Source organism: Ovis canadensis, chromosome 7 (assembly GCF_042477335.2).
Source record: "Ovis canadensis isolate MfBH-ARS-UI-01 breed Bighorn chromosome 7, ARS-UI_OviCan_v2, whole genome shotgun sequence".
NCBI classification, from domain to species: domain Eukaryota; kingdom Metazoa; phylum Chordata; class Mammalia; order Artiodactyla; family Bovidae; genus Ovis; species Ovis canadensis.
In genome coordinates this window covers 71,069,733-71,080,985 of record NC_091251.1, presented here as the reverse complement: position 1 = coordinate 71,080,985, position 11,253 = coordinate 71,069,733, and positions in this window count along the sequence as shown.

Below are 11,253 nucleotides of genomic sequence, written 5' to 3'. Positions count from 1 at the left end.
TGGGGCTTTCAATAGCACCTGGCATATAGTAAGTGCTATACATGTGTTTATTCTTTTTATGAAATTGTGAACTAAGCATGATGTATATAACCCTAGAGCTACTGGTGACATCTCTGCTGCAGGTGGCAAAACTTTGCCTTAGAATGAAGCCAGCAAAAGAAACAGTGGAGAGATAAAAAAGACTTGAGTCCTGAGGACATCATTTAATCATCTAATCTAGCTGCTTGTGAATGGAGCCCTACTGTGCTGAATACCTTCTATTTGCCCTCTGGATCTGCCTTTCAGCCTTTCCCACTCTGCTCTCTGCTCTGTGAGGTAGGTCCCCTTGCCCATTGGCTTTTGGTTGGGATCAGCAAACAGAAGGACCAGCAGTAGGTTGAAAGTTGAAAGGAAAATGAAATTGTGGTGTTTATCTCCCTGGCTGCTTTGCTGCCAGGCCACCATGGGTGGCTGTGTCCCTGTACTGAAGGTCATCTTACCAGGCATCCTTTTCCCAGCAGTTATTCCGGTTCATTTCAGACCCATGCTTCCTCCTTTTACCCCTTTTCATTTATGTAGTAAGGCCTCCTAGGTGTTCCTAGCCCCAGAGTAGGTCATTTACACCTTGGTTTTCCAAAACTCTGCCTGTACCTTTGTAAATAGTGATTTTTGTACGCTGTTCAGTCGCTAAGTCATTTCCGACTCTCTCCAGCCCCACAGACTGTATGTAGCCTGTTAGGCTTCCTTGTCCATAGCATTTCCCAGGCAGAAATTACTAGAGTGGGTTGCCATTTCCTTCTTCAAGGGATCTTCTTGACCCAGGGATAGAACCTTCATCTCTTGCAGCTTCTGCACTGGCAGGTGAATTCTTTACCACTGAGCCACAAAGGAGGTGTTTTTCTCAAAAGTCCCCACTTGAAGTTGTCCTCTTTATGGGATATTGACTATCCCATAAAGAGGGATAAATTTCACCCACGTGAGTGCTAGAATTAGCAATACATTTCCCCAAGTACACTCAGTGGGACATGTGTTTTATGAAAAAAAAAAAAAAAAGTTGTGGGTAAAATTTGTTTGCTGCACGTTATATCCCCCTCTTAGAGATTCAAAAGGCACAGAATGAAAGTGCTGAAAAGTCCTGCAATAAACATTTTGAACTTCAAGTTAGTATTTCTTAAACTTTTTTTGAATAAGGAATCCTGCTAACATACTGTGACAATAGATCTTTTGAAACATTGTAATTTAGAGCAGTCCCTGATTAATGTATCTGTGGCAGTTGAGGCCTAATGAGATTAAGTAACTTGCCCATCAGTTCAGTTTAGTTCAGTTCAGTTGCTCAGTCGTGTCCGACTCTTTGCGACCCCTTGAATCGCAGCACGCCAGGCCTCCCTGTCCGTCACCAACTCCCAGAGTTCACGCAGACTCACGTTCATCAAGTCCATAGGGTCACCCAACTAGTTAGTGGCAGAATCCTGCCTCTAATCTGGGACTTATGATTTGGTTCAGTGAGGTCACCATTTTATTAGACTCTTCATTAAAAGGAATGTGGCTTATATAAAGTTTGAACATTATTAGCCCCCATAGTCTTAGCCAAATAAACTATCTGACTTGCCTATTAGTCAATAAGCAATAACTGACTAGCAGTTATTTTACAAGAATGGAATTAAAATGGATTTCTTCATGCTTAGAACTTGGCCCTGGGAACAGAGGAAGGCCTGAATTGACTTAAGCAGGGCCAAAGTTGGATTTCTCTGGGCTAAATATGAGTTTTCCTGAGCCAAAATCTATTGCCATTTAACTGGCTCTACAAACCAACAAAATACAATTGTTAAAAGGGAGAAGGGAAAAAACCTCATTTGCTCCTGTCTTACAGCTGTCTTAAGAAAGACAGCCCACATACTCCATAAGAGCCTAATTTATAGCTAAGTCCAGAAAAATCTTAAATTCTTCCCCCCAAACAATAATAATACCGGTTTGAACAATGAATTGTCTATACTTGTCTTGTTTATCTTTGGTCTGAGAGACTGTAAAAGCCACCCTAATTCTTTACTCCTCCCTGTATTCATGGTGTTTTTTTCATCCTCCTTTGAAGTGCATTCTCAAGTACTTTGTGGCCTGTATGTGTTTCCAAACATCTAGTGTATTCCCACTTACTCTTGTGCTACTGCTGTCGCCAAATGCACATACATGTCTGGCTTAGCTTCCTAGAGGGTGAGACATGCATTAAGCAGAGCCAAATTACCCTGGTCACCCTACCTGAATCCAGTCTTAGACTGGCTAGTAGCCAGTCAACCCACAGGTATGTGAACCATCCCAGCCAAGATCAGTAGAACCTGACACCTATCTGATTATAGATGTGTGAACAAGGGATGTCCATTGTTATGCCTCTGAAGCTTTATAGCTATTATGATACAGCATTATGTATTAACAGCAATAGATATCTCATCTTTGGATGTAGTATCTGACATCTTTCTCAAGTGGCTTCTCACCTTCTTTGCCTCACTGTTTCCTAGGCCACCAACCACCTTGCCATAGCTATCACCCTTTATAGTGACACTATATTAGCAGGCTGGAGTGATTGCTCTGCCTGAGGTCCTCTAGCCATCTGCTCAGAATCTCTGGCCCATGCGAACACTTCTGGACTCAAGGAAGCATCATGCCACAGGGTTTCCCCTAGTGATTGTCAAAAGGGTTAGATGATGCAATCTGGGAGAGCCAGTTGTCTGCAAGACTTGGATCAATGGGCTAGAAGAAGCTTTCACACAAATTCCTATCCTTTTTCATGGACTATTTTGAGACATAGTTTTTCACCCTCTTGCCCAGAGTATGTACCATGTAGCTAAGCAACTGCACTGGCCAAATTATCAGCAGTGTCTCTTCAAGACTAAAATCATGAACCAGAAATGAAATACTGTTTGGTTTATCAATTTACATTTGCTTCCAGTCCTTGTTAGCCTTACATGTTTACTCTCACCAGCCTGGATTGCCTGTTCTAATAAAGTAATAGATTTAATTTGTGCCTCAGGCTCTCTTTTCTAGAGAAGCCAGGTGGTGAGGAAAGCAGATTAAAGTATTGCATGAATAAAGATGTTTAATAAAGTAATTGGGGTTCTCCCAAATATGGGAGCTGCTGGGGGGTAAAGGTCTAGAAAACTTCAGTGGAAGTATATTACAGAAACATTCATTAACTAGTTCAGCCTGAGATGCTCCAAGTACTCACAGCCTAGTCTGTAGAAATGTGCATGTATTGAGCATAGCAGTCTTCTAATTTCCTTAATCTTTCTAGTAGCCCTTTGATTCAGTTGAAAGGCATCTCTTTAATCCCGTCAGAGGTTGTACAACATGACTGTATAGTTACACCCTTTCCCTTGTGTATGTGTGTGTGCTCAGTCACTCAGTTCTGTCTGATTGCAGCCATGTGGACTGTAGCATTCCATGTTCCTCTGTCCATTGGATTTTCCCGGCAAGAATACTGGAATGGATTGCCATTCCCTACTCTGGGCGATCTTCCTGACCTAGGGATCGGACCCGCATCTCTTGCGTTGGCAAGCGATTTTTTTTACCCTGAGGCCATGGTGATGGCAATACCCTGAATTTGGTGTTTGTCGTAAAGCTATATTTAATGATTCAGTGTTTGATTTGGTGAAAACAGTTTCACTTTCCAGCCTAGACTCTATATTCCCTCTTAGTAATATTTGTGTAGCCACTTCTTTATGTTTGAATTCGTCTTTCTGTTAGAATACCTTATAAATTGCAGTTCATAGCAGCCAGCTTATTCTTTCAAAATTCTGCTTCAAAGTCTCACTTGGTGCCGTGAGTGAATTAGGTACATTTTCTGTCTTCTGTGTTACTGCTAGTGATAATTTTACCAAATTTTTGCCTCCAAATGCTGACAGAAGACCCTTAGTGAAGAGTTTGGCTAAACTCTTAGTAAGCCTGCAATGAAGACCACCAGCCAAAAATCACCAGTCATCAATAACACTTAGTGAAAGCCTCCAAATTAGAAAGAGAGGCCCAGTTAACAAGGAGGGGAGGAATCCAAAGGAAACAGAATGAAAGGAAAACTAAATATCTTAAAAAAAAAAGTATATTGTATTTACAGGACATGAATGGGATAGTGTGAAAAAGAACCAGCAATAGACAAGATTCTGTAAATTAAAAATGTGCTTGCAGAAGTAAAAAGTTAATGCAAGAGTTGGAGGACAAAATATAATGAATAGAAAATTGTAAATTCTAAGTAAAAGTCCAACCTTAGTTTAAAGTGGCAATTGAAACTATAGGCTGCCTGTTACATTGTATTTAATAAAAACCTTGAAGGGAAAGACATTTACTGATAATAGTGTGTATACTTAACAACAACCATTTGTTGTTAAGGAGAAAGTTAGGGATTATTTGTATATACCAGTTACCATAAATTCACAAAAAGGAAGAGTATTAGCTAGGTGGAATGAGTCTGTTCATACACCTAATATATTAATCTACACGGACACTGCATATTCATGTTGAGTTTTTAGTGGGGTTGCTGAGATGGACCAAAGCACTACTCTCCACATTGTTTTTAACCATGTTTCTTTTTTTTAGACTTGAGAGAATAAAGATTTGAGAATAGCATTGAAATATGTATATTACCGTATGTAAAATAGGTGACCAGTCCAGCTCAATGCATGAAACAGGGCACTCAAAGTCAGTGCACTGGGACAACCCAGAGGGAGGGAGGAGGGATGGGGGTTCAAGATGGGGGGGTGGGGGGAACATGTATACCCATGGCTGATTCATGTCAATGTATGGCAAAAACCACAATATTGTAAATAATTTTAATTAATTTCTTTTAATTGGAGGATAATTACGTATTATAGTTTTTGCCGTACATCAACATGAATCGGCCCCAGATAAACATGTGTCCTCCCGATCCTGAAACCCCCTCCCCTTTCCCTCCATACCCTATCCCTCTGGGTTGTCCCAGAGCACTGGCTCTGGGTGCCCTGTTTCATGCATCAAACTTGGACTGGTCATGTGCTTTACATATGGTAATGTACATGTTTCAATGCTATTCTCAAATTATCCCACCCATGCTTTCTTCCACTGAGTCCAGAAGTCTGTTCTTTACATCTGTGTCTCCTTTGCTCCCTACCCTGCATGTAGGATTGTCAGTACTGTCTTTCTATATTTCATATATATGTGTTAATGTACAGTATTTGTCTTTCTCTTTCTGACTGACTTCCCTCTGTATAAAATAGGCTCCAGGTTCACCCACCTATTAGAACTGACTCAGATGCATTTTTTATAGCTGAGTAATATTCCATTGTGTATATGTACTGTAACTTCCTTTTCCATTCATCTGTTGATGGACATCTAGGTTGCTTCCTAGTCCTAGCTATTGTAAACAGTGCTTCAGTGAACATTGGGGTACATGTGTCTCTTTCAGCTCTGGTTTCCTCAGGGTGTATGCCCAGCAATGGGATTGCTGGGTCATGTGGCAGTTCTAGACTCAGTTTTTTAAGGAATCTCCACGTTGTTGTCCATAGTGGCTATACCAGTTTGCATTCCCACCAACAGTGTAAGAGGGTTCCCTTTTCTCCACACCCTCTCCAGCTTTTATTGTCTGTGGACTTTTTGATGATGGCCATTCTGACTGGCGTGAGATGATACCTCACTGTGGTTTTGATTTGCATTTCTCTAATAATGAGTGATGTTGAGCATCTTTTCAAGTGTTTATTAGCCATCTGTATTTCTTCTTATGAGAAATGTCTGTTTAGGTCTTTTGCCCACTTTTTGATTGGATTGTTTGTTTTTTTGGTATTGAGCTGCATGAGTTGCTTATATATTTTGGAGATTAATTCTTTGCCAATTGTTTCATTTCCTATTATTTTCTCCCATTCTGAAGGCTGTCTTTTCACCTTGCATATAGTTTCCTTCTTTGTGTAAAAGCTTTTAAGTTTAATTAGGTCCCATTTGTTTATTTTTTATTTTATTTCCATTACTCTGGGAGGTGGGTCATAGAGGATTTGCTGTGATTTATGTCAGAGGGTGTTCTACGAGTGTTTTCCTCTAGGAGTTTTATAGTTTCTGGCCTCACATTTAGGTCTTTAATCCATTCTGAGTTTATTTTTGATGTGGTTTTAACCATGTTTCTATGTCATCCCCTTGAGAGTCTGACAACCACAATCTTATTTTATATGTAGTTATAGTAAATAGTATTCATCTCATCACATATTTATTATAGAATATTATGTTTGATGGAGAGAAAAATCTCCTTTACCTGTGCTGTAATTTTCACACTAAATACTTGGCGGATTAATTTAGTGTCTGTAACCTCGTTGTCTTTATTCAGTAATTCTGCTGCTAAGATGAGTGAATAACTAGCTAGTCAAAAAGCAACTCTTTGTCTTGGTCTTCTTTCTAAATGTCATTTCTAAAGTAAGGATGGAGTTTATTTTTCCACCTAAGGAGATCTCCCAGAAAGGCAAAGACATGAAAAAGAGAAGGAAAAAAAAATAAGGACTACTCCATGAGGTCTTTTATCTAGGAGTACAGAGAGAATAAGAATCTTAGGGGGAAAGTTTTATTTTAATCCCAAAACTAGAAGACACAGGTTTTTAGAATTTAAAAAGGCACAGACTAAGGCTTAGCACCAAGGAATTGCAGAACACCACAGATCCAAAGAAAATAACCATAGTTTCAAAGAGAAGAAACAGGTCTTACAAAGGTCAAGAAGCGTGTTGTCAGAGGACTTCTTACAAAATAGTGGAAAGTAGAAGACATTGGGATGATGACTTCAGAACTCTCGTGAAAATGATTTGGGTTCTATTTCCAGTCGTACAATCAATGAAGTGTGAGTATACAATAAAGACAGACAACATCTCAAAAAATTTACCTCCCATATATCCTTTTTGAGATAAAGATGCTTAGGAAGATACTGAAGGATGTTTGCCAGCAGAATGGAGAAAGAAACCAAACCAGAAGGGAGGAGAGAGCATCAAAAAAGCAGCAAAGGAAAGTTCCAGGATTCTTCCACTCAACAAAAATTCTTGGCTGTCCACTCTGTGCTGCCTTCTTGTCTAGGTAGTGGATATGGCACGTCAGTGCCTAACGTGTATAGTACATGCTAAGAAGGAAAGTAAGGCAGAGGAAAAGACACACACTGGCTGGTGTAGGAAAGGGATGCTATTTTAAATAGACTTGTATGGGAAAATCTCAAGGTAAAGTCAGAGACCTAAATGAAGGGAGAAAACGAGTCATGCAGATAATGCAAAGAGTAGCATTCTGAGGAGAGGGAACAAGTGTGTGCAGAGGTCCTGAGTCAGCAGCATGCTGGGCATGTTTGAGACATAGCAAGGAGGCCAGTTTAGCTGGAATAAAGGAACAAGGTAGAACAGGATCATAGTGGAGTGGGGATAAAGGGAACACATCTTTAGTGCCTTGGAGATCATGGTTGACGTTTGGGTTTTACTCTGAGGGAGATGTGAAGCCACTGGAGGATTTAAGCAAAGGAGTAACAAGATTTATTTCTGATTCCTTTATGAAAAACAGACTATAAGAGGGTAAGATGCTAAATTGGAAGATTAATTAGAATACTGAAGGCTGTCTTTTCATAGACTACTGAAGTAGTCTATGTGATGGAGAAGGCAATGGCACCCTACTCCAGTATTCTTGCTTGGAAAATCCCATGGACGGAGGAGGAGTCCATGGGGTCGCTGAGGGTCGGACACGACTGAGCGACTTCACTTTCACTTTCATGCGTTGGAGAAGGAAATGGCAACCCACTCCAGTGTTCTTGCCTGGAGAATCTCAGGGACGGGGGAGCCTGGTGGGCTGCCATCTGTGGCGTCGCACAGAGTCGGACACGACTGAAATGACTTAGCAGCAGCAGTCTATGTGAAAGATGGTATTTGCCTGGACAAGAACAATTGTAAAAGGAGAGTGGTAAGAGATAGTCAGATCCTGGATATATCTTGAAATTAGAAGCAAATGTGGTTTGCAGATGGATTAGACTCTGGTGGCTATGGGGATGCATGAGATAAAGGGGATCCCCTTCCAGGAAAGACCCTCTGGTGAGCTGCAGGGAGTGTGGAGGAAAGAGATTATCTAGCTCTCAGCACTTCATCTGCAGCAGCTATAGAAAACACTGTACCTGAGATTATACCTTCCCTAGATCTGAGGACCAAGCACTAAGTGGGGATGTAAAAGCCTTGCCATTTCAGCCTCATGCACCACATCGTGTCAGGCAAAACTCACTCTAGAGCTTCCTCCTTGGCCCAACCTGCTTCTTCCCCTTCCCTTGACAGGTGTTTTCTGATAAACACCTGTAGCCCAAATTCCATCTCAGGATCTTCAGAGAACCCAACTGTAACAGTTGATCCCAAGAGTGGTCTAAGCTGCCAGTGAGGACTCCATCACGTGTGGCACGTGGAACATAAGGAACCCCTGGCTCAAGGTGGAAACCTTTTCAACTAGTAAAATGAGAGGAAGAGAATGAACTAGTGAGTGCAGGGTATAAGGTATTTGAGACTCATGAAGGAACTCCGAGATTGAAGAATAACAGAATTGGATGGCTAGATACCACTGATGCTTTATAGAAAGTGGGTCCCTTTAGTTGCATACAGAGTTTATCCAGAACAGAATAGCCTAAGTGGCTGAACTGGTAATTGTCCTGGGAGAAGAAATACTGGAAGACCAATCATAGGAAGTCTGGAATAGAGGCCTGTTGATGGACATATTGGCAATGAGTGTGAGCATGAACAGTGAGGGTCTTCATATCACAGTTAACACTCACCAGAGTGCATCCACTATTGAAGAAGCAATAAACAATAAAGAAGACGTGAATAAATTGCTCAGTTGGCATCATCCATTCTGCCTCAGTCCTCGGCCAATTGGTGCTGGCACTTGGGCACATGAGTGTCCACTGGGGAAGGGGTGAAGACTGGGCATGGGATGAACTGATCAAGGCTGATTTAACTCCTGCTGACAAATGTCCAACCTACCAGCAATAGAAAGAAATGCTGAGTCCCCAATATGTCACTGATCCTTGGGACCAAGTGTCAAGTTGGCTATGTTGGGCTCCCTCCATCCTGGAGTGACCACCTGTTTCTTGTCACTGGATAATCACATATTCCAGATATGAGCTCGCTTTTCCTGCCTACAGAGCCTCAGTCAGTACCAGCATCTGAGTGTTTATTAGATTCACTAGCATGGGATCTCACGTAATGTCATATCAAACTAGGGGACCTATTTTTCTAAAAAGGAAGTGCAGGAGTAGACCAGTATCCACTGATAATGTCACATATCTCACCACCCAGAAACCACCAGCCTGATAGAGCCTTGGAGCAACCTGCTGACCCTATGGCTGAATACCAGTTCAGAAGCAATACTGTGAAAGAGTGAGGTGCCATACTCCAGAATGTATTATATTATTGGATCAAAGATGTTTATATGTCACTATGCTTCAGTACAAAAAAAATATGGGTCTGGAAGCCAAGGAGTGGAAGCAGAAGTGTCCCTTATCCCTTAAAATCACTTCCAATGACCCTTAAGGTGCCACTTGTGCTTCTTATCTTTACAACTCTGAACTCCATGTGTTGGGAGGTCTTGGTCCTTAAAGGGGACACACTTCTGCTAAGAGATATGGCAGAAACTCCATTGTAATATAAGCTTCAGAAGCCATCTGAGTACTTTGTGCTCCTTGTACCCAGGGACTGGAAGGCAAGAAAAGGAGTCATCGTCTTACCTATCTCAGAAGGAGATAGAGGTCCTACTATGAGAGCAGGAAGCCCAAGTGAGGCACCTAACAAATTGTGACTGTCGTGGCTTCCCAGGTGGCATTAGTGGTAAAGAACCCACTTGCTAATGCAGGAGACGTAAGAGATGCAGGTTCAGTCCCTGGGTTGGGAAGATCCTCTGGAGGAGGAAATGACAACCTACTCCAGTATCCTTGCCTGGAGAATCCTATGGACAGAGAAGCCTGGCAGGCTACAGTCCATAGGATCGCAAAGAGTTGGACATGACTAAAGTGACTTAGCAAGCATGCATGAGTAGGCATAGCAACTTCATCCTGAGGACTGCATGGTGGCAGAAACTCAGGCCCTTCCAGGAATGAGGGTCTGGGTCACAACACCAGGTAAGCCAACCACAGTAGCCAAGGTAGAGGTGGAGGCTGAGAGAAATCTGGAATTGATAGTGGAGGAGGGAGATGACGAGTATTGATTGTATTCCACAGTCTTACTACAACAGTAGGGATTGCAGTTTGCTCCACTAGCTTCTATCTTTTAAGTTTTCCTCAGGAAAAGAGGCCCCTTCAGTCTTATAGGAGCTGCTCCCTAAACATACATGGAGTAATAGACATTTCTGGAGCAAGTGGTGGATTGTGGTAAGCAAAAAGACATGCTACCCAGATTCATTTTCAAGAAAGGACTTGCTGCCTGGCTGCAAGGAATGAGGTCAGCTGTCAGCTGCTTCAGAGTCTGGCTCAAGTGCAGAGAGCCACTTTGTTTCAAGTCCTGCCCTTCCCACATCTGGTGGCTGAGTGAGATCAGCTGCATGCAGCTGCAGAAGTGACCCCAGCACACATGGGGGGGAAACATATAAGCAGTCACACAGAGAATTTTGAGAAATTGTAAATAATAGTTATTAATTTTAAAACACTATATTTTAGGGTGTGATTTGTTATTCCACAACAAATGAGAAGGAAATGGCAACCCACTCCAGTATTCTTGGACTGGAGAATTCCATGGAAAGAGGAGCCTGGCGGGCTACAGTCCACGAGGTTGCAAAACATAGGACACAACTGGGCGACCAACAATTTCACTTTCAACAGATGAACGATTATCTGGAATGGTGTATAATCATAACAAAATCCAGAAACATGGGGTATGGCTTTAAGACTAGGCAACAGGTGGATATTGGAGAGTGGCAAGAAAAGTGTTAGTGGAGACTGAAAGGTCAGTGTGGTTAAATATAGTTCCTCCACCTGTTGATAGCCACATCCTAACCCCCTGACCTATGAATATGTTACCTTATGTGGTAAAAGGGACTTTGCAGATGTGATTAAAGATCTTGAGTTTACTTTGGATTATCCAGATGGGCCAATATAAACACAAAGATCCTTACAGTGGGAGAGGGATACATAAGAGGAAGTCGGAGTGATGCAAAATTAGGACTCAGACCACTGTTGCTGTCTTTGCTGATGGATAAGGGGAACCACAAGCCAAGGAATGTGGGCAGCCTCTAGAAGCTGGAAGAGGTAAGGAAATACATTCCTCTCTAGAGCCTCCAGAAAGGAAT